The sequence below is a fragment of the Crinia signifera genome, chromosome 8, assembly GCF_055691185.1.
Source record: "Crinia signifera chromosome 8, ASM5569118v1, whole genome shotgun sequence".
NCBI classification, from domain to species: Eukaryota; Metazoa; Chordata; class Amphibia; order Anura; family Myobatrachidae; genus Crinia; species Crinia signifera.
Window position 1 is genome coordinate 16,646,354 of NC_139224.1, and position 22,634 is coordinate 16,668,987.

Here is a 22,634-nt window from a genome sequence, read left to right on the forward strand (position 1 = left end):
TCATATACCGCACCTGTTATATAGGGAATCACTACGTCATATACCGCACCTGTTATATAGGGAATCACTACGTTGTATACCGCACATGTTATATAGGGGATCACTACATCATATACCACACCTGTTATATAGGGAATCACTGCATCATATACCACACCTGTTATATAGGGGATCACTACGTTGTATACCGCACCTGTTATATAGGGAATCACTACGTTGTATACCGCACATGTTATTTGTGGGATTGATAAAATGCCCCACGATTGGCCTCCCTAATGCAGACATTGCTGTATCGCAGGATGTGGAAAGTTGCATTGCCCCCAACTGTGAATCATCTCCCATGCAGCAACAGAACATAGCGGTGGATACAGGTGACTTCAGGAAGTGCAGGTTGGGGGACAGATATAAGTGACATCACCAAGCTGCACCTGCGACTGGTCCTGCAGCGCAGAGCTCTGTGTCGCAGTCTGGATAGTGATGGCAGTTAGAGGATACGGAGCGGAGCCGCTGTCTGTCTGCGCTCAGCATTCCCACAACTCCCTGGACGGCTCATTAAATCCTATAAAACAACTACTTGATTATTTTCTCTTTTTTCCTGCGAGTTGTTTCCCAGCGGAGGCCTGGAGGGAAGGATGGCGTGAGCCTACCTGGGAGGACTGATTGGATGTGTACAGGAATGAAGGGGGGGGGGGGGGAGAGGACAACAAGACAGGGAAGGAAATGCCTTCACTTCCAGTAACAGAGACAGTGGGGCTACGTCCATCACAGTCACATAGAGGACTCTTCTACCTTTACTCTATTCCTCTTATGTGTGAGAATTCGCCACAGGTGGTCCGCATCTGTGTACATGGGGGTGTACAGAGAGCGCAGGTGACAGTAGTGAACACTGCACAGACAGCGGATAATACATCACTACACACTGCAGCTATACAGCGACCCGTCAGCGGCACACACTGCAGCTATACAGCGACCTGTCAGCGACACACACTGCAGCTATACAGCGACCCATCAGTAACACACACTGCAGCTATACAGCGACCCATCAGTAACACACACTGCAGCTATACAGCGACCCATCAGCAACACACACTGCAGCTATACAGCGACCCGTCAGCAACACACACTGCAGCTATACAGCGACCCATCAGCAACACACACTGCAGCTATACAGCGACCCGTCAGCGGCACATACTGCAGCTATACAGCGACCCCTCAGCAACACACACTGCAGCTATACAGCGACCCGTCAGCGGCACACACTGCAGCTATACAGCGACCCGTCAGCGGCACACACTGCAGCTATACAGCGACCCGTCAGCGACACACACTGCAGCTATACAGCGACCCATCAGTAACACACACTGCAGCTATACAGCGACCCCTCAGCAACACACACTGCAGCTATACAGCGACCCCTCAGCAACACACACTGCAGCTATACAGCGACCCATCAGCAACGCACACTGCAGCTATACAGCAACCCGTCAGCAACACACACTACAGCTATACAGCAACCCGTCAGCAACACACACTGCAGCTATACAGCGACCCGTCAGTAACACACACTGCAGCTATACAGCGACCCATCAGCAACATACACTGCAGCTATACAGGGACCCGTCAGCGACACACACACTGCAGCTATACAGCGACCCATCAGCAACACACACTGCAGCTATACAGCAACCCATCAGCAACACACACTGCAGCTATACAGCAACCTGTCAGTAACCCACACTGAAGCTATACAGCGACCCATCAGCAAAACACACTGCAGCTATACAGGATCCCGTCAGCGACACACACACTGCAGCTATACAGCGACCCATCAGCAAAACACACTGCAGCTATACAGGGACCCTTCAGCAACACACACTGCAGCTATACAGTGACCCGTCAGCAACACACACTGCAGCTATACAGGGACTGGTCAGCAACACACATTGCAGCTATACAGCGACCCGTCATCAACACACATTGCAGCTATACAGCAACCCATCAGCAACAAAGGGAGAGAGCAGAACCAGTACCCAGGAAGGAAATATAGGGAGAAGGGCCCTGCTCATGGTGGCGTACATCCTAGACCAGGCATGTCCAAACTATGGCCCTCCAGCTGTTATTAAACTAAAAGTCCCATCATGCCTTGCCACAGTTTTGCTATTAGACAATGCTAAAACTCTGGCAAGGCATGCTGGGATGTGTAGTTTCACAACAGCTGAAGGGCCACAGTTTGGACATGCCTGTCCTAGAGGAACGGAGCAGGCACAAATACGTCAAAGTCTGGAGTGTAATAATGATAACTACTACAACAACTATTATGTTATACATTACACTCAATGGGGCAGATGTATGAACCAGCGTTAAGAGCAGAATTGCAGAAAAGCACTTAACACTGGTTAACTGGGGGATTACGTTTTCCCCAATGTATTACTAGTGCACCTAACACTCGACAGCCCGCCAAGTTAGGCTCAGCGGGGCTGTCCCCTGTAATCCCCCCCCCCCACAGTGATTAGCAGCCGGGGCGATGTATTAACAGCTGTCCAGGCGCTTAGGGCTAGCATTGTCCTATGCCCCACTGTGGGGACAACGCTAGCCCTGCTTCTGGCTCCTGGAGATCTTGCGGTTTTATTAGGGCGCCGGGAGAGCCGATAAGGAGAGCTGTTAACGCTGGGCATAACGGCTCTCTTTATAGGCTTGCTGAACTTAATACATTAGCCAATAACGGGTGCCCGATTCGCCTCGTTATGCAGGAGAAGCGGGACCCATTATTTGAGAAGCGCTAAGGGAGGGTTAGTCATCATATACCAGTTCTGGACACATTGGGGATTGTAGTACTGCGATATTGCACATAGCATTGTTATATGACCTGGAAATGATGGGGTTTCTGTTACTTGTATAATGATTCCACACCATAAGGTTGTACAATGCAGCGGACAGGGGCGGCTCTTAGTAAATACATATTTCCATATGGACAAATTCCCAGAATGTGGCTTCACGTGGGAATCTCAGCACTTTGCTCACTGACACCGTCACCTTTACACATACTCATTCCTGATTTATTATTAGAGCGTTTAGCACAGGTCCTGAGGTTTGTGTCTGCTTTGTAACAACTTCAATACCCCTAGAACGTCTGCTTCTAATAGAGATCAATGCTTTAGCAATAATAACAGTGTGTCGTAGCCTTGGACGGGGGATAATCCCTACTTAGCGGCTGCTGATTCTATTCTCAGTTATTTGTTGATAGAGGTGTCCGGGAGTACGCTGGCATCCTCCATTAGCACAACATCGGCCAGGGCTCCTGAAAGATGGAAGGCTTAAGCCTCTAATGGGAAGCTCATATAACCTGACCCGGCGTCTATACAGCGGGAGGTAGGTATACGGCATTGTAGTGTTCACAAAGCTAAACAGTAATTGTTACATTGCATATCACCACCGCATGATGTAGTGCACCAATATTCATCGGTCTCTGACCCATTTGGCTTCTGTATTAGGAGGTTTATCATATATACGTTTTAAAACCTATTGTGTATAATAAATCGTGCTCCGGCCAATCAGTTCCCAAGATTTATTTTTTAAACATGGCAGGCAGGAGCTGATTGGCTGGAGCACCATTTATCATACCCAATGGGGTTTAAAACTTGAGAAATCTGCCCCTATGGAACATGGAAAGGTTACCACTAGCAACAGCGCCCCGCCTGTGCTCAGGGTATATAACGACTATTGCGCGCTACAGGATGGCGGAAACTGATTAAAACAATTATCAAACAATACTTTGCTTCTGCTCGAAAATGCCCAATAGTTTTTATATCTAAATATATATATATATATATTTTTTTTTACATGATTATTATTATATTTTTTTGTACTAGTGAACCCGGAAACCCAATATGACTGTGCATTAAGTGATCTACAGAGGCATGCTTTACAGGTAGAGTGGAACACAGTGCTGAGCCCCGTTACCTAGTGATATTGCGGGTACAGAAAGGAACAACACAATTGGGGTATGGTGGCTATATAGTTTGGGGAGACTCAGTGGGGGTGTACACAGGGCTTACCTGAGTTCTGCACATCACCCTCTGTTTGTGGCACACAGAGACTAATTTTGGGGGTGGGTAGCTGGTTGGGGGCTGGAATGCTGATGTGTTTTTAGAAGAGAGGATGAAGGTGGTTTGTATGTCTTTCCCATGACTTGTGTGTTTGCTAAAATCAAGACAAAAAGAAAACGTTCAGTGAAGGCGAGAGCGTGGAATGGGAGGGGGGCTGCAGAGAGCGTGGAATGGGAGGGGGGCTGCAGAGAGCGTGGAATGGGAGGGGGGCTGCAGAGAGCGTGGAATGGGAGGGGGGCTGCAGAGAGCGTGGAATGGGAGGGGGCTGCAGAGAGCGTGGAATGGGAGGGGGGCTGCAGAGAGCGTGGAATGGGAGGGGGGCTGCAGAGAGCGTGGAATGGGAGGGGAGCGGCAGAGAGTGTGGAATGGGAGGGGGGCTGCAGAGAGCGTGGAATGGGAGGGGAGCGGCAGAGAGCGTGGAATGGGAGGGGGGCTGCAGAGAGCGTGGAATAGGAGGGGGGCTGCAGAGAGTGTGGAATGGGAGGGGGGCTGCAGAGAGCGTGGAATGGGAGGGGAGCGGCAGAGAGCGTGGAATGGGAGGGGAGCGGCAGAGAGCGTGGAATGGGAGGGGGGCTGCAGAGAGCATGGAATGGGAGGGGAGCGGCAGAGAGCGTGGAATGGGAGGGGGGCTGCAGAGAGCGTGGAATTGGAGGGGAGCGGCAGAGAGTGTGGAATGGGAGGGGGGCTGCAGAGAGCGTGGAATGGGAGGAGAGCGGCAGAGAGCGTGGAATGGGAGGGGAGCGGCAGAGAGCGTGGAATGGGAGGGGGGCTGCAGAGAGCGTGGAATTTGAGGGGAGCGGCAGAGAGCGTGGAATGGGAGGGGAGCGGCAGAGAGCGTGGAATGGGAGGGGAGCGGCAGAGAGCGTGGAATAGGAGGGGGCGGCAGTAAGCGTGGAAAGGGAGGGGAGCGACAGAGAGCGTGGAAAGGGAGGGGAGCGACAGAGAGCGTGTAAGGGGAGGGGAACGGCAGAGAGTGTGGAATGGGAGGGGAGCGGCAGAGAGTGTGGAATGGGAGGGGAGTGACAGAGAGCGTGTAAGGTGAGGGGAGCGGCAGAGAGTGTGGAAAGGGAGGGGAGCGACAGAGAGCGTGTAAGGGGAGGGGAGCGGCAGAGAGCGTGTAAGGGGAGGGGAGCGGCAGAGAGCGTGTAAGGGGAGGGGAATAAGAATAAGCGCCAGGATTTTGTGGTTTGGTGAGAGTTGGTAACTACCCAAATTACAACACCCTCTATCTACAAATATCTCCCTGCCTGTCCCTGACCCCTACAGCCCTACAGCTGACAGGGACCCCTCCGGTGCTTCTCTCCCTTCCATTAGCGGGATTCATCCTGTGTTATACATACATATCTCTGGTAGTGATGGTACAAGTTCCCATAGCACTGTGTCAGGGGCGGAGGGCCCTTACCTATGCGGCTCCTGTTATTCTCTTCTTCTTACTGCCTTGGCCTCTTGGAAATTAATCCCCTGAATTTGTTACAGTCCCTGATGGAGCTCAGAGGGTCAGAACACAGGAGCTCAAAACTAACAGCAACTTTATAGGAGGGAAAGTGAGAAACAGAAAGTACAATATAGATATATATATATATATATATATATATATATATATATATATATATATATATATATATAGGTGGCAGGAGACAGGCCGGAGACAGCCAGGAGGGGAGACAGCCAAGAGACAGACCGAGACAGCCAGGAGGGGAGACAGACTGGGGACAGGCCGTGACAGCCAGAAGCAGAGACATTTAAGAGACAGACAGAGACAGCCAGGGGAGGAGACATCCAGGAGCAGAGACATTCAGGTGACAGGAAGGAGACAGCCAGGAGAAAATTTGAGACAGCCAGGAGAGAAGACAGACAGGGAACAGTCCATGACAGCCAGAAGCAGAGACATTTAAGAGACAGCCAGGGAAGGAGACATCCAGGAGCAGAGACATTCAGGTGACAGGAATGAGAGCGAAACAGACCGCCAGGAGAGGAGAAGAGCTGAGACAGTCAGGAGCAGACAGGCTGACACAGCAAGGGGAGGAGACAGCCAGTAGAGGAGAAGAGCTGAGACAGCCAGGAGGGGGGGGGTTTCAATGACCATCATTAGTAACAGGACCGGTGGTGGTGGGGGGGGGGGGGCACTGACCATCATTAGTAACAGGATCTGTGGTGGGGGACGGCCACTGACCCTCATTAGTAACAGGATCTGTGGCGGGGGACGGCCACTGACCATCATTGATAACAGGAACAGTGTGTGTAGGGGGGGGGGGGCACTGACCATCATTAGTAACAGGTCCAGTGTCGGGGCTGCAACACAGTCCAGTATATAAATAGGGAGAGACCACCCAATGCCAGGGAGTCCTAGCTGGCGATAGTTGGCAGTGTTGGAATGGCTTCCCTATTAGAATTCTGCCCTGTGCTGAAGCCCCGCCTCTGGAGTCGCCACTGAACAGGACTCACGCCCACTCCATACAATACAGCAGTCAGACACAGGCATGCACAGAAGTTTCCATACACACCCATGGCACATCCATGAGATGCCGCATGGTAACCTATCAATCTTCTTCCATTAAATGGTGCATGAGCCGCATGTGGCAGCTTTTATTGGCATCTGCGCAGTTTGTACATAGGCCCGTGATCTGTCTGCAGGGCTCCCCAGCGGCTAGATGGCATTATACGCAGTCATATTGCATACGATGTATCGCATGAGATCCCAGTCACTGCCTGGAATACGATGTATCCTTGATACAGCAGTAACAATGTGCGGATCCGATACGATGAGTATGCGGCAGATTGAAATATGTAGGCAATGACCTACAATTTATCATTCCGATGTGTCAATATTGTGTAGAAAAGGGAAAAACGGCTGGAGTGTATGGGGGCATTAAGTTCACATCCAGGGGGTTCTGTGCTGTGGTGATATCAGGGGGGGGGGGGGGGGAGAATCAGAACCCCGCAGCATGCGCAGAATGTGGACAGATAATCTGTTATGTATATATATATATATATATATATATATATATATATATATATATATATACACACACACACAGTATGAGACCACATACTCACAGACCAGTGCGCGGAGAATAACACAGGAAAGCGGCTAAGGGGGACTGTAATTGATGACAATTGCTGAGGTGCAGCTGAAGAATGAGGAAACAGGATGAGGGTGTCAGAGAGCCAGTACCACAGACAGAAGGAATGTACAAGGCCACAGATCATGGTCAGTTACTGCTGCACATGACACCGGGTCACTCAGAGCTGGGAAAGCAGCACTAATTACAGGGACATTAGCAGCAGGGTGTTACTGGAAGCAGCCTCAGCTATCCTGGACACAGACAACCAGATACCTGCTCATCTACCCTCCCTACCGCTGTCACCTACCCTGCCTACCGCTGTCATCTACCCTGCCCACCGCTGTCATCTACACTGCCTAACGCTGTCACCTACCATGCCTACCACTGTCATCTACCCCGCATACTGCTGTCACCTACCCCGCATACTGCTGTCACCTACCCTGCCTACCGCTGACACCTACCCTGCCTACCGCTGTCATCTACCCCGCATACTGCTGTCACCTACCCTGCATACTGCTGTCACCTACCCTCCCTACTGCTGTCACCTACCCTGCCTCCCGCTGACACCTACCCTGCCTACCGCTGTCATCTACCCGGCATACTGCTGTCACCTACCTTCCCTACTGCTGTCACCTACCATGCCTACCACTGTCATCTACCCTGCATACTGCTGTCACTTACCTTCCCTACTGCTGTCACCTACCCTGCCTACCGCTGACACCTACCCCGCCTACCGCTGTCACCTACCCTGCCTACCGCTGTCACCTACCCTCCCTACCGATGTCACCTACCCTGCCTACCGCTGTCACCTACCCTGCCTATCGCTGTCATCTACCCCGCATACTGCTGTCAACTACCCTCCCTACCACTGTCACCTACCCTGCCTATCGCTGTCCTCTACCCCGCATACTGCTGCCACCTACCCTCCCTACTGTTGCCACCTACCCTGCCTACCGCTGTCACCTACCCTGCCTACCGCTGTCATCTACCCCGCATACTGCTGTCACCTACCCCGCCTACTGCTGTCACCTACCCCGCCTACTGCTGTCACCTACCCTGCCTACCGCTGTCATCTACCCCGCATACTGCTGTCACCTACCCTGCATACCACTGTCACCTACCACGCCTACCGCTGTCACCTACCCCACCTACCGCTGTCACCTATCCTCCCTACCACTGTCACCTACCCTGCCTACCGCTGTCACCTACCCTCCCTACTGCTGTCACCTAACCCGCCTACCTCTGTCACGTATACTGCCTACAGCTGTCACCTAGTCCGCCCTACGCTGTCACCTACCCCGCCTACCGCTGTCACCTACCCCACCTACTGCTGTCATTTACCCCACCTAACTCTGTCACCTATACTGCCTACCACTGTCACCTACCCCGCCCTACGTTGTCATCTACCCCGCTTACCGCTGTCACTTACCCCACATACTCTGTCACCTACCCTGGCTACTGCTGTCACCTACCCCACCTATGCTGTCACCTACCCCGCCTACCTCTGTCACCTACCCCTGTCATCTACCCCACCTACCGCTGTCACCTACCCTGCCTACTGCTCCTATCTATCCTACGTACTGCTGTTATTTACCCTGCCTACCTCTCCTCACCTACCCTGCCTACTGCTCCCCACCTACTGTTCCTCACCTACCTTGCCTACTACTCCTCACCTACCCTGCCTACTGCTCCCCACCTACCCTGCCTACTGTTCCTCACCTACCTTGCCTACTACTCTTCACCTATCCTGCCTACTGCTCGTCACCTACCCTGCCTACTGCTCCTCACCTTCCCTGCCTACTGCTGTCACCTACCCTGCTTACTGCTGTCACCAACCCTGCCTAATGTTCCTCACCTACCTTGCCTACTGCACCTCACCTACCCCGCATACTACTGTCACCTACCCCACCTACTGTTGTCACCTACCCCACCTAATGCTGTCACCTACCCTGCCTACTGCTCCTCACCTACTCTGCCTACTGCTCCTCATCTCCCGATACTGCTTTCACCTACCCTGCCTACTGCTGTCACCTACCCTGCCTCCTGCTCCTCATCTCCCCTGATACTGCTTTCACCTACCTTCCTTACTGCTTTTATCTACCCAGCTACTGCTGTCACCTACCCCGCCTACTGCTGTCACCTACCCTGCCTACTACGCCTCTGCACATGCGCAAACCCAAAACATCGGCTGTCCGACTCAATCAGAATAAGGGCCTATAAGAGGACCAGCCATGGTGACAACAGAGGAGAAGGTGGTGTTTTAGGGGCACATTTACCAAGATCGCATTTACAACGCGATCTGGGTGGAATTTTACCGCCCAGGATCGCATTGTAAAATTCGATCACACCGGCGGAATGTATGAAACCTGAGGGTGCAGGGACAAAGCTCCGAAAAGAGCCCGTCACTGCGAAGCGATAACCTGGAAGCCGGCGGGTCTGCACATGTGTGGTTATGCGCCACCCCCCCTCCCCCCCCCCGTGCGCGCGCGACCCCGCTGACCGCACCGCCGCCTGGGCAGTGCAATGTGAAGCCATAGGCTACAATGGGCTGTCGCCATCCCAGAATGGCGATAGCCCAGGGATGTGAAGCCGGGCTGCCCGATGTTGATACATCGGGCAGCTTTGCATCCCCCATAGAAACCTATGGGGAATGCGGCCCAGCGGCACTGCAGGGGGGGATCGCAGCAGGGATCGGAGATTTCTGTTGTGGTCCCTCTTTAACACATTCAAGGTGATACTTAATATTTGCGGTTAACCCCCGGGTGTTTTGGGGGATTTAGCCGCAAATATTACTTGATAAATGGGGCCCTTAGAGAGAGACAGCTGGGTCAGGTGAATAGAATGTGGGGAAAAGAAGAGAAGAGAAAGTCCCATCAAGTGGAGACAAAGGGTTCCTTACTTTTCATAGGCCATCAGGAGTCCGGCTATATTAACATGCTTGCACTAACTGCTCATTCCAAGCACTTCTGCCAATGCAAGCTTTTCCTAAACTGTAATTAATGATATAATTTATGTATCGCAGTCCGAGTCCTTCACCCTGGGTGAATCTCTGAAACAATGTTCCGGAGATGCAGATTCTCGCCCCGCTTAGAATGCAGAACCGTCATTTATTGCTCTATTCATGTAAACTTATCTTTTAGAAGAATATTAACTTTTTCTGCTTTCCATTAAGCGGTGCACTGCTCGCTCCTATAGAAACAGCTATAGCCAGTGATAAGGCTTTTCTATGTCTTATCGGAATGAAGCGTATCTTCCCCACCATATTTCCACTGTTAATAACAATACTAATACAGCAGATTTCCTCCCAGAAGCCATGTACATAATTATAGGACTTAATGACTAGAAGATGAGGCAGGTGAGGGATTTCAGGTCTGTAACCCTTTATTGTCATCTCCTCGATGTCCCCGTATGCAGAGCGAGGGCCTGTTCTATGAGGCGGCTGTGACTGTATGCAACCACTCTTGGGGTATGTAAAACAGAGGCACATCTATTACTGTGGCCACTTAATATGAAGTGTTTACTGTAGATTTAGGAAAGATAGCTCACCTCCAAAAATGTCATGATCACACTATAACTGATCCTGCCTGTCCAGCCTCCAAATGTCCTAATCCCATTATCCCTGATCCAACTATCCCTGAGCCTACCTGTCCAGCCTCCAAATGTCCTGATCCCATTATCCCTGACCCGACTATCCCTGAGCCTACCTGTCCAGCCTCCAAATGTCCTGATCCCATTATCCCTGATCCTGTCCATCCAGCCTCCAAATGTCCTGATCCCATTATTCCTGATCCGACTATCCCTGAGCCTACCTGTCCAGCTTCCAAATGTCCTGATCCCATTATCCCTGAGCCTACCTGTCCAGCCTCCAAATGTCCTGATTACACTTTCCCTGATCCTGCCCATTCAGCCTCCAAATGTCCTGATCACACTATCCCTCATCCTGCCCGTCCAGCCTCCAAATGTCCTGATCACACTATCCCTGATCCTGCCCGTCCAGCCTCCAAATGTACCGATCATTTTATGCCTGATCCTGGCTGTCCAGCCTCCAAATGTCCTGATCACACTATCCCTGATCCTGCCTGTCCAGCCTCCAAATGTACCGATCATTTTATGCCTGATCCTGGCTGTCCAGACTCCGAATGTCCTGATCACACTATCCCTGATCCTGGCTGTCCAGCCTCCAAATGTCCTGATCACACTATCCCTGATCCTGCCGTCCAGCCTCCAAATGTACCAATCATTTTATGCCTGATCCTGGCTGTCCAGCCTCCAAATGTCCTGATCACACTATACTTTATCCTACCTGTCCAGCCTCCAAATGTCCTGATCCCATTATCCCTGATCCTGCCTGTCCAGCCACCAAATGTCCTGATCACGCTATCCCTGATCCTGCCCATCCAGCCTCCGAATGTCCTGATCACACTATCCCTGATCCTGGCTGTCCAGCCTCCAAATGTCCTGATCACACTATCCCTGATCCTGCCGTCCAGCCTCCAAATGTACCAATCATTTTATGCCTGATCCTGGCTGTCCAGCCTCCAAATGTCCTGATCACACTATACTTTATCCTACCTGTCCAGCCTCCAAATGTCCTGATCCCATTATCCCTGATCCTGCCTGTCCAGCCACCAAATGTCCTGATCACGCTATCCCTGATCCTGGCCATCCAGCCTCCAAATGTCCTGATCACGCTATCCCTGATCCTGCCCGTCAAGCCTCCGAATGTCCTGATCACACTATCCCTGATCCTGCCCATCCAGCCTCCAAATGTCCTGATCACGCTATCCCTGATCCAGCCCATCTAGCCTCCAAATGTCCTGATCACGCTATCCCTGATCCTGCCCATCCAGCCTCCAAATGTCCCGATCACGCTATCCCTGATCCTGGCCATCCAGCCTCCAAATGTCCTGATCACACTATCCCTGATCCTACCGTCCAGCCTCCAAATGTACCGATCATTTTATGCCTGATCCTGGCTGTCCAGCCTCCAAATGTCCTGATCACACTATACTTTATCCTACCCGTCCAGCCTCCAAATGTCCTGATCACACTATCCCTCATCCTGCCCATCCAGCCTCCCAATGTCCTTATCACACTATCCCTGATCCTGCCTGTCCAGCCACCAAATGTCCTGATCACGCTATCCCTGATCCTGGCCATCCAGCTTCCAAATGTCCTGATCACGCTATCCCTGATCCTGCCTGTCCAGCCACCAAATGTCCTGATCACGCTATCCCTGATCCTGGCCATCCAGCCTCCAAATGTCCTGATCACGCTATCCCTGAACCTGCCCGTCAAGCCTCCGAATGTTCTGATCACACTATCCCTCATCCTGCCCATCCAGCCTCCAAATGTCCTGAACACACTATCCCTGATCATGCCCGTCAAGCCTCCGAATGTCCTGATCACACTTTCCCTGATCCTGCCCGTCAAGCCTCCGAATGTCCTGATCACGCTATCCCTGATCCTACCGTCCAGCCTCCAAATGTACCGATCATTTTATGCCTGATCCTGGCTGTCCAGCCTCCAAATGTCCTGATCACACTATACTTTATCCTACCCGTCCAGCCTCCAAATGTCCTGATCACGCTATCCCTGATCCTGCCCATCCAGCCTCCCAATGTCCTTATCACACTATCCCTGATCCTGCCTGTCCAGCCACCAAATGTCCTGATCACGCTATCCCTGATCCTGGCCATCCAGCTTCCAAATGTCCTGATCACGCTATCCCTGATCCTGCCCATCCAGCCTCCAAATGTCCTGATCACGCTATCCCTGAACCTGCCCGTCAAGCCTCCGAATGTTCTGATCACACTATCCCTCATCCTGCCCATCCAGCCTCCAAATGTCCTGAACACACTATCCCTGATCATGCCCGTCAAGCCTCCGAATGTCCTGATCACACTTTCCCTGATCCTGCCCGTCAAGCCTCCGAATGTCCTGATCACACTATCCCTGATCCTGCCCGTCCAGCCTCCAAATGTCCTGATCACACTACTAAAAAAGCAAAGAAATCAACAAAAATGATTATCAGCAAGACCATCATTATCATCAGCAGCAGCGAGGACCATCATCATCATCATCAACAACAGCAAACAGGACTACCATCATCTTCAGTCGCAGCAAGGAAGAACCTCTTCAATAAGGATGACCATTATCATCAGCAAGGAGAAGCCACATCAACAAGGATGAGATCATCATCAGAGGAAGCAAGGATGTGTGGTGGGCATGTCTGTCATTGGAGTGTCGTGGGTGTGTCATGGGAGTATTATAGGCATGTTTTGTTTTTTTTCCTGTTTGAATAAGTCAGTGTGTTGCAGCAATTATGAGCTGTGTTTCTAATTATAATGAACGTAATGATAGGAGGCAGTCCTGTATGTCAATGTGGTTAGAACCCAATGAAATTACACATGGTATAGAAAATATTGATTGGCATAAGGATTTTTATAAATTTTTTGTTAAAGCAAAGTCAAAAAAGCGAATTCTTAGGGTATCTTCTGTAATATCCAAAACTTCCGGACTATAAATGCTGCCGGTTAGATGCCACTAACTTCCAACAATACATTGACAAACAAATGATCCCTAGAGGATTGCGCCTTTTCAAAAATTCCATCTTTCAAGATAATCCTGAATTTCAGGAAGAATGGGAACAACTCCTTGACTCATGCTCCAATGCTTTCATGAAGCTAATTGTAAATTATAGAATGAATAAAGTGCATAGTTTAGAAAAAGAAATTGAAACCAAGACAAAAATTATTGGAGAAAATTTAAAACAGAGAACTTTTTAGAAAGGAATAGAACAACAAGTGATAAAGTGCTCAAATTTGAGAAGGATTTGATATCCACAAAACAAACAAGTTTAAACGAGATTTATTTGATTACAAAAATGATAGTGTTAGAACACATATAGAAATAAGAGAAAAACTTTGGACAAAACAGAGGGCAGTTTATATCAATCAAGAGACAGAGGCCATTTTATTCGTACTCAAAAAAATTGGGTACTCTTTACCTAGAAGGGCGCCCGTCGTGGTGATCGCGGGTACATTTATGTCTGGCCGCGACGCGACCGACGCGATGCCCGCGATTTCCCATTGAAACCCATGTTAAACATGGAAATCGCGTCGGTCGCGTCGCGGCCGGCCATAAATGTACCCGCGATGCCCGCGACGCGATGCTCCCGATTTGCCATAGGAATCAATGTTAAAAGGCCAGATGGACACGATTTTACTGTTAAATGCCTCAATGCCCGCGATTTGACCATAGGAATCAATGTTAAATGGGCTACAGAGCCCAAATAGGCACAATTAACCCTTAAATGTCCCCCCAAATTTTTAACGCCACCCCATGATCCACGCCAACCCGAAGCGTGGCGAGCGCAGCGAGCCCGCGAGGGGCGGCGGTACGCGTCCTCCGACCTTTTCATGCCCTACTATCCACGTCGGCGTGGAGTTGAGAATAGAATAGTGTGGCGAGCGCAGCGAGCCACCGAGCCCGAAGCGTGGCGAGCGCAGCGAGCCCCGCGAGGGGACGCGGATACCTTCACAGGTAAACGCGTCCCCTCGCGGGCTTCACAGGTGTCCGTGGACACCTGTGAAGTCCGCGAAGGGACGCGTTTACCTGTGAAGGTATCCGCGTCCCCTCGCCACGCTTCGGGCGCGGTGGCTCGCTGCGCTCGCCACACTATTCTATTCTCAACTCCACGCCGACGTGGATAGTAGGGCATGAAAAGGTCGGAGGACGCGTACCGCCGCCCCTAGCGGGCTCGCTGCGCTCGCCACGCTTCGGGTTGGCGTGGATCGTGGGGTGGCGTTAAAAATTTGGGGGGACATTTAAGGGTTAATTTTGCCTATTTGGGCTCTGTAGCCCATTTAACATTGATTCCTATGGCCAAATCGCGGTCATTGAGGCATTTTACATGAAAATCGCGGTCAATCAGCCTTTTTAACATTGTTCCCTATGGAAAAATCGCGGTCATCGCGGGCAGCAGATTTTTATGTACCCGCGATTTACCCGCGATGCCCGCGATTTTACCCCCGACGCCCGCGATTTCAATCGCTGGCGCCCTTCTAGGTAAAGAGTACCAAAAAGGGTAATGGTTTTAGGGATAATCATTATTCACACATACAGAGAGAATGGGTTAAATCTAGACCTGTACAATTTGAGGGGAATCTGAGAGACTCAATGCCACAATTTCAGAAAAACCAGAGGGTACTTGTTTCCCAGCACGGCCACACCGATTTACATCGGGGTGGTCGTGTCGGAAAAATCGGGTCGATCGCATTGCATGCGATTTGGTCGCATGCGATGCGATCGACGCGACCGACCGATTTTCGACCCGATTTTTTCATTGAATGAAATGTAAATCGGGTCCCTGGGACCCAATTTTACATTGGATTCAATGTAAAATATTCCCAACCCCCCCCAAATTTCACGGCGTACACCCCACCCCACGATAGACGCCATCCCGAAGCGTGGCGAGCGCAGCGAGCCCGCGAGGGGCGGCGGTGCGCGTCCTCCGACCTTTTCATTCCCCTACTATCCACGTCGGCGTGGAGTTGAGAATAGAATAGTGTGGCGAGCGCAGCGAGCCACCGAGCCCGAAGCGTGGCGAGCGCAGCGAGCCCCGCGAGGGGACGCGTATACCTTGTGAAGTTATACGCGTCCGCTCGCCACGCTTCGTGCTCGGTGGCTCGCTGCGCTCGCCACACTATTCTATTCTCAACTCCACGCCGACGTGGATAGTAGGGGAATGAAAAGGTCGGAGGACGCGCACCGCCGCCCCTCGCGGGCTCGCTGCGCTCGCCACGCTTCGGGTTGGCGTCTATCGTGGGGTGACGACGGGGACATCTATAATGTGAAATGGGTCATATTGGCCCATTTCACATTTTTCACATTTTTTCACGATTTCAATGTTAAAAAATCTTTTAACATTGAAGCCTATGGAAAAATCGGGGGCATCGCGTCGGGACCTATGTTAATGGTCCTGACCGACGCGATGCCCCCGATATTTTACCTTTCCCGACAGGATTTCAATGTTAAAATATTTTTTAACATTGAAGCCTATGGAAATATCGGGGGCATCGCGTCGGGACCAATGTTAATGGTCCCGACCGACGCGATGCCCCCGATATTGTCTCCTAGCTGGCAAAATGGACCTGATTTCAAAGGAAATCGGGTCCATCGTATGGATCGTGTACCTTAACTTAAAGGTACACGATCCATACGATTGTGGCCGTGCTAGGAAACAAGTACCAATCAGAGGGACTCAGACGTAGAGGGCGGCCAATTAGATCAAGAGGGTCTATCCTCTTTTTTAGGAGACTGCCCTAAAATGAATAAATGGGATCTCCCAAATGTTCAGCAGAGCAGAGACACATCAAAAAGACCAAGAGAAAGAAGTGTAGAGGAAGCAGAGGGAGCGGGCGCCTCCAAACGAAACCCCAGATATCTTTAACCATTCCCAAAAAACGATGTATATTTAATTTATAAAGATTTGGATGAGGATGATCTATCAGTACTACAAAAAGGACTAACATTCAGTCCAACAACTCCACCAAATATATTTAACTTGTTAGTTGAATTAAATCGGTTTATCCATACAGTATGGCGCAAAAGATCACCAAGACATTGACCAAAAGAAGCGAAGATTTCCCTATTCTTTTGGATAGTACCGATGATATCCTCTTATCCAATCTAGAAGAACTGTGGGAACAAAATCATACAGAACATGATACTTCATTTGAACCAATTTATGATCTAAAAAGAACATGCAGTTCTTTTCGTAATAAGTCTGAATTCTTTCCAATCTCTGCCAAAAGTTCCAATATCGAAGCTTTCTACAAAATCACTTTAAAACTCACTTTAAAACTTTATGCTTAAAACAACAATCACATCCTCATTCCGTATATAATTTGACAAAAAAAGAGGGTACTTATGTATTAGCAGGGCGCCCATTACGTAGTTTGCGTAGTGGTGTATTGAGAATACCAATACACCACTATGCTGGCTACGTAAACTACGTAACTTATGCAAATTACGTAATTTACGTAACTGGAGCTGTGCTAATACATAAAGGATCATATACCCACTATCCACGTCATACCACCATTATCCACGTGGGCGGGGAAATAATTTTATAAAGTGTGGCGAGCCCGAAGCGTGGCGAGCGCAGCAAGCCCCGAGCAGGGACGCGGATATGCGTACACTCCCCACGCTTCGGGCTCGGTGGCTCGCTGTGCTCGCCACACTTTATAAGATGATACTACACACCCACGTGGATAATGGGGGTATGACGTGGATAGTGGGTATATGATTCTGTAAGTGGGTGTTGTGTGTGTGTAGTGTGTTATACTTACCTGAATGATGTCCCCGGCACCAGTGTTCCAGCTCTTCCGGCACTCTGCTCCCTGCAATGTACGCAATTAGAGTAGTGCCGCTGGGGGAGCAGGGAAACCACTACACTGAATTACACACATTGCTGCCATGACACGTATGCGTCTCCTCTGTCCACCCGCCTGCTGGGATCTCCCCCCTCCGTACGGCTGCCCTTCAACCCGCTGGGATGTCCCCCCTCCGCCCGCCGAAGCGATCTCCCCCCTCCGTCCGCTGAAAGTAACTTCCATATTAGCAGGGCGCACGGCAATGGCTACGCTGACAATGTAGCCTAAGCTGCGTTGTCAGCATAGCATAGCCAGGGGCCCGGCTAATACATAAGTACCAAAAAGAGAGAATGGCCCTTAAAAATCTACAACAGGATGATCAAGTGATCATCAAAGAAGCAGACAAGGTAGTCCTGATGGATCGTCGGGACTATCTCACCGAGGCATTTAGACAACTACATGACTCCAGATTCTATTGTCCCTTGAGAGAGGATCCCACAAGATGTTATCTCTTAGAGTTAAAGAACTTCTTAGACGTAGCACATGAGTCAGGGGTCACGTCCAGAGAGGAACACAGATTCCTCTTCCCCTCACATCCTGTCACACCCATTTTTTATTTCCTTCCAAAGATTCACAAATCCCTCACATCCCCACATGGGCACCCTATAGTTTCTGGTGTTAATTCCCTCAGAGCCAATTTATCTCACAATGTTGATTTTTTTTTTACAACCTTACTCTGAGGTCCTATATTAGAGATCTCCTAACTAAAAATTCAATCAATTCCAAGGAAGAAGGGTTATGCCTTCCTCACATTGGATGTCACCGCACTCTATACTCACATCCCACATCAATTGGGATGTGAAGTAATAGAACACTGAACAAAGATCTTTCTCTCAGAGTCGAACATAGAACATTTATATTGGAAAGTATTAAATATATTTTATCACATAATTATTTCACTTTTTACGATCAGTATTATGTACAGGTGATGGGGATGGTCATGGGGACCAGCATCGCGCCCAGCTATGCCGAATAATTCATGATTTGATTATAAATTGGGATGGGGATATATTTTCAGCCACCAAATTTGTGAATACACTTAACTAGAAATTCTTATAACTTATCCTGCACTCACACTTATGATTTGAGGACTGAATTTTCTGGATGTGACCCTCAAAGTCATGGATGATAAGATAACTTCATCAATTTCTGTCAAAACTGTCAATACAAATTCATACATACATTTCAAGAGTGCGCACTATGCACCATGGAAACTTAACACAACCAAAGGGCAGTTGATACGCTTGAGGCGCAATTATACAAATATTGAGACTTTCTTTGAACAAGCATTAGAATTATTGGAGTAATTTAAAGAAAAAGAATATCCAGAAGATCTCCTAAAAAAAAGCCTATGATGAGGTAATTAAAATGGACAGAGAAGACTTACTCATCCCCCCAAAAAACAGTAATAATGACAAAATAATGGATATAGATTATCATAAAAAAGAAAGAGACGTAGCGTTTACCAGTAAATACAATAGTTGTGCATATGATATTAAAAAGATCATCTGACGGAACTATAAAATCTTAAAGCAATATAAAATACTGCCCAGCATTATCTCGGACAGACCTCATAATATATAAAAAGAATAAAACTTTAAAAACAATACTTGCTCCCAGTCACCTTAAGAAAGAGAAACTAAATCCCATTAGGACTACCGAAAAAGATACAACCTGGCTTATTCAAAGGCCATTTTTTTTTTAATGTGGGAAGATGAGTTGCACTATGGGGCACATTTACCAAGATCGCATTTACAATGCGATCTGGGCGGAATATTAACGCCCAGGATCACATTGTAAAATGCGATCACACCGGCGGAGTGTATGAAACTTGAGGGCACAGGGACAGGACTCCGAAAGGAGCCTGTCCCTGCGAAGGGCTGACCCGGAAGCCGGAGGGGGTCTGCGCATGGGGCAGTGCGAAGTGTAGCCATAGGCTACAATGGGCTATCGCCATCCCAGAATGCTGATAGCCCAGGGATGCGAAGCCGGGCTGCCCGGTGTTGATACATCAGCAGCTTCGCATCCTCCATAGAAACCTATGGGGGATGCGGCCGGCGGGATCGCAGCAGGGATTGGAGATTCCTGCTGCGGTCCCCCTTTAATACATTCAGGTGATACTTAATATTTGCAGTAAACCCCCCAAAATGGGTGTTTTCGGGGATTTAGCCGCAAATATTACTTGATAAATGGGGCCCTATGTGTTTCTATGTACCCAGACGGACCATATCAGTCTCACATCCTCCACTTGAAACACCACACTTCCTGAAATCCTTTATGACCTGCGATTCAGACTGTTATTTATCTATTAAGATGTGAATGCAACTTATCATATATCGGTCGGACAACAAGAGCTTTACATGTCCGCTTTATGGAACACCGTCGTAATATCATAAAAGGTTCACTATGTCCCATAGTGTATCTCGCCATTTCAAATCTCAACATCAAAGCGATCCAAAGGGCCTTTCCATTGTGGCCCTACAAAGAGTTACTCAGACCCTAAGAGGAGGGGATAGATTTAACAGACTACTGTATGCCAATAATTCAATTCCTTATATCCAGACAGCCTAAATGAGACTTTAGAGTTGAACTCAGTCATCTGAATACTGAAGATTCGAAGGATATACTAGCAATAGGGGCATTTCTTTTCTCTCCATTTTCTAGAGCCACCCTTTATATTAAGTAAGAATCCAACCCAGATTAACATTCGCTCTCCGCTAATTATCTTTCCTAAATGTTGGTACCCTCTGAAAACGTAATGTCTTATCATTTTATATTCCCCATTCCCTCCTTTCATTGACATCTAGTGATGAATATAGATAAAAATATGGTGATCTAAAAACAACAAAAATGACCAAATCAGTTAACCTAATGAACCTGATCGGTTCATAATTATAGTCCTTCGGGGGTCTTTCAGAGCGCAGGTCGTGTGCTGACTTCTATGCTATGCATTGTGACGTCGTATGCGTCCTAGTGCTCCGGAGATCCATTTGGGCCCCGGAGGGACAAATTTCTACCTCTGAGATTGAGGTAATATATCCGCTTGTCTGTCTCCAATTGATTCTTCCCTTTAATGTTAGAACCCCATTATGATTGTGATTTATGGTTTATTTTAAATATCCATTCCCTTCCTCCTTTGTGTCTGTAATAAATACCAACTAAATATATATGCATACATGTTCTCTGCGGGCTGTGTTACTTATACCCAATTGGCATAAATTAGATATTTTTATGTATACATATATATAGTTTTTCATGTATTGTTTTTTATTAAATGTATTGATTTTATTAGAACCGTCTTGTATTTATTCAGCCAGCGCTGGCACACCCTACCTTTTTTTTTTGTGTCATGGGAGTATGGTAGACGTGTCACGGAAGTGTGGTGTGGTTTATCATGGGAGTGTGGTGGGCAAGTTATTGGAGTGTGGCGGGCGTGTAGTGTCCAGCCAGCTGCAGATAATAGCGCTTGTAGTGGTATATACGTGTCCCTGCATGGACACCCTCCCCCATCCTGCAAATTGCCATTGGTGCGAATATTGGTCTCTCATTAGGCGCACGGTGATTCTATGTATTTAGGTTTGGTGTGTACAACATTCTGTGCAAGCCCCTATGTATCATATACAGAGGTGTAGACTCCATTGCTGGGCCCCATTGGGGGTGGGGATCAGGGATGACGATGCTGTCCGTCCGTCTGAGTCCCCCGCTGGGCTATTATTGATGAGGGCCTGCTTCCTCCTTCAGATCTTCAGCCATTGTTTCCGGTATCACCCCAGCTATTGTCTCTGTATATCTAGTAATCTGCATTCCTTCTCCAGTGTAATCCAGGTATTATTTTACAGAGTGACAGCAGATAAAGGGACCGCCGCAATGATGGGAGCCATTGTGATCTCTCTGATCACTGACACCTGGAAGATGCAGATGTTCCAGAACTGAATAAAACACGATAATATTCTGTAGCTAGAGTATGTCACCGTTACACGACGTAACCTGCATAAGACATTAAATCTCCCCATGCCACGATTCAGAACAGGCCACGGCAGCCTGGCAGCACATCTTGTTCTGGGCACACACCCATAACAAGCCAAAGGCCCCCATATACTAATCCAAGGTGTCACATGCGATACCTCTGCACATTATGGCAACAGTACCCCCAGGTCACATTATGCCACACAGTGCACCCAGGTCACATTAGGCCACATTGCCACCAGGTCATATTATGCCACACAGTGCCCCAAGGTCACATTATGCCACACAGTGCCCCAAGGTCACATTATGCCACACAGTGTCCCCAGGTCCCATTAGGCCACATTGTCTCCAGGTCACATTATGACACACAGTGCCCCCAGATCACATCATGCCCTGGTTACCTCATGCCACATAGGGCCCCAAGTCACGTTATGCTACATGGTCACGTTGGCAGGCTTACATCCGCTTACTTCTTTCTTACCCTAAATCCACTAAGAGAGAGAGAGAGAGAGAGAGAGAACGCAGCTAGAGACGGCCTACTCTATACACTAGATCCAGTGTATTCAGTGCCCTGGTACATGGCTAGTAGTATACAGACTGGGCCTTTCTGTGAGCAAAGGGCAGGAAAGTGGCGACCCAAAGCCTCCGGACCCCATAGTAATGGCACCCACTACATCTACACCTCAGGGTCTCAGCTACATGCACATTACAGAGCAGTATGATAAAGACACCGCAGAGTTTGCCCTCTTCCTGGAACCACGCTATATAGAAACGGCCTAGGGAGCCCCACCCTATAGAATACTCCCAGGGGCCCCACCCCATAGAAAACTCCCAGGGGCCCCACCCCGTAGAAAACTCCCAGGGAGCCCCACCCCACCCCACAGAAAACTCCCAGGGGCCCCACCTATACAAAACTCTCAGGGGGACCCACCCTATACAAAGCGCCCGGAGAATGCCCCGAGCCCCCCCATATAGAGAATACCCGGGGAGCACCACCACATATAATGCCCTCTAAAATCAGTCTAACAAGTAGCCACACTGATAGCTGTATGTTTGTG

At 49.2% G+C, this 22,634-nt stretch overlaps 1 protein-coding gene and 1 long non-coding RNA gene across 3 annotated transcripts in view; one reads left to right on the top strand and one right to left on the bottom strand.

Moving 5' to 3' along the window:
* The window catches only part of LOC146025784 (uncharacterized), a 192,035-nt gene extending 191,465 nt beyond the window's left edge, over nt 1-570 (top strand). Inside the window, exon 4 of the long non-coding RNA XR_014454295.1 lies at nt 299-570. This is a non-coding gene — a long non-coding RNA (uncharacterized LOC146025784). The remainder of the gene's footprint in view (nt 1-298) is intronic.
* The window catches only part of SEMA3F (semaphorin 3F), a 141,996-nt gene that overhangs the window by 84,980 nt on the left and 34,382 nt on the right, over nt 1-22,634 (bottom strand). The window lies entirely within an intron of this gene.